Below are 1,767 nucleotides of genomic sequence, written 5' to 3'. Positions count from 1 at the left end.
ACCCTTTTATTTAATGATGTTTACTTTGAATTTATATTAGTTCACACAAACACTCCATCCATGCTTTTGTTCCTGCCCTCCGGTCCAGTTTAAGAACCCATTGTGGCCCTCGAGTCAAAAAGTTTGCCCACCCCTGCCCTAGAACCATGCCCGCGCGGCCAGGGCAGGTGTCCCAGGACTGACCGCCGAACACACAGGCAAGCCACCGACAGCGGGGTTCCTAGGACAGAACCGCCGTGCCCTCGTCCCTGCCAGAGAGGGACCCGTGGGGCCCACAGGCAGTCAGGCGGCCGCTCCCAGAACCTCCTCCAGACCCTGCCTCCTGCCCGCCCTGCAGCCAGACCCCAGGGCCGAGCACCGCCCACGGCCACGGATGCCCAGTGCACCTGCCCGGCCACAGGGCCACACGGCGCAGCTGCATTCATCTGAGGGCTGGGCTGAGGTGCCCCCCTTTGGAATCCTCACCCAAGGGTACCCTTTTCACCAATTCTAGCGACAGGAAGGGAGGAGAGAGACACATCGATCGGTTGCCTCCCGTACTCGCCCCGACTGGAGAGGTGACCTGGAACCTGGGCAGATGCCTGACCGGGAGCAGAGCCGAGGGCCCTTCAGTGCACAGGCCGACACTCCAACCCACTGAGCCACACCGGCCAGGCCTCGCCCCTTTTTAAAATGTACAAATTCCTCTCAAGCCTGGGTGACCTCAGACTTAATTCTTTGGGGGGGGAAAAAGACACTGGACAGCGATTTCCCAGCTGCACGGACCCTGGAGGGTGTCCCGACCTCACTGGGGGGGCGCTGGGCAGGAACACCTGCAGGCAGACGCTGTGACTTCCCTGGAAGTCAGCTCCCCTGATTCTCAAGCCCCAGTTCACCAGGACCGACGTGATTCTCGGACAAATAAAACGGAGTCTGTGTCTCAGGTATTACTTCCTCCCGCCTCTGACGAGCAGTGTCAGCGAGGACCACGGCCTGAAGCTGCAGGGACGGCGCGGGCGCTGCCTGGCAGCTCGGGGGTCAGTGCTGGGGATAGGGGGACAGGGCGCAGGGCGTGGCTCCGGGCCTGCTGCCTGGTGTGGAGCTGGACTCCACCACGTACTGAGTGATGGAATCTGGAACTCGGGCCTTTCGTTTGTGAAATGACTGTTCTGGGCAACAAGGAAGGAAAAGCTGTGAAGCACCGGCCAGGCTTTAACCTGACCTTCACCATGGTTACCATCACCGTGGTTACCAGCCGCATGCTATGCTGCCTCCCTGAAAGAGGGACACCGCGAATAACTGGGGCGCCTGTGGGCCCGTCTCCAGCTCCAGCTTTCAGGAGTCTCGGGTGACTTTAAGCGGGGAGCCGTCTGTCTGTGCCGGGGGCACCCCTCAGGGGTGCGAGCTGCCTGCTGCCAACCAGAGGCTCCGCAAACAGGCAGAGGACACGCCGGCCCTGAGAGGCTCCCGAGGCGGCTGCCAGGCGCTAAGCTCCTCCACCTCTCGGATGGAGGACCCGCCTGTGAGCTCGCCTTTCAGACCTCATGCAGGGAGGGGCTGGGACCAAACCCGTGGTTCTCTTCTCGGGAGACTAGCCCGACCCATCTCCCTGCAAGGCCAGCCCACGGCTCTGCCTGCAGCCACACGCGGGGCCCGCAGACGCCAGGCCCATGATTTGTGAAGGGGGAGCAATGCCCCCAGAGGGAGGAGGACCAAGTGGGAGGGAGGCTGACGCACGCACCTCCACCAGCCTGGGCTGCCGATGGCTTTGCTGGCGCAGGCGCCGGC

General features: G+C 62.6%; 1 protein-coding gene across 2 annotated transcripts in view; it reads right to left on the bottom strand.

Annotated features, from left to right (window-relative positions):
- The window catches only part of PPP1R12B (protein phosphatase 1, regulatory subunit 12B), a 62,184-nt gene that overhangs the window by 545 nt on the left and 59,872 nt on the right, over positions 1–1,767 (bottom strand). The window lies entirely within an intron of this gene.

The sequence above is a fragment of the Myotis brandtii genome, unplaced genomic scaffold (assembly GCF_000412655.1).
Source record: "Myotis brandtii unplaced genomic scaffold, ASM41265v1 scaffold975, whole genome shotgun sequence".
Classification (NCBI taxonomy): Eukaryota; Metazoa; Chordata; class Mammalia; order Chiroptera; family Vespertilionidae; genus Myotis; species Myotis brandtii.
Note: the sequence above shows the minus strand (reverse complement) of the source record. Positions and strands in the feature narration are given on the sequence as shown.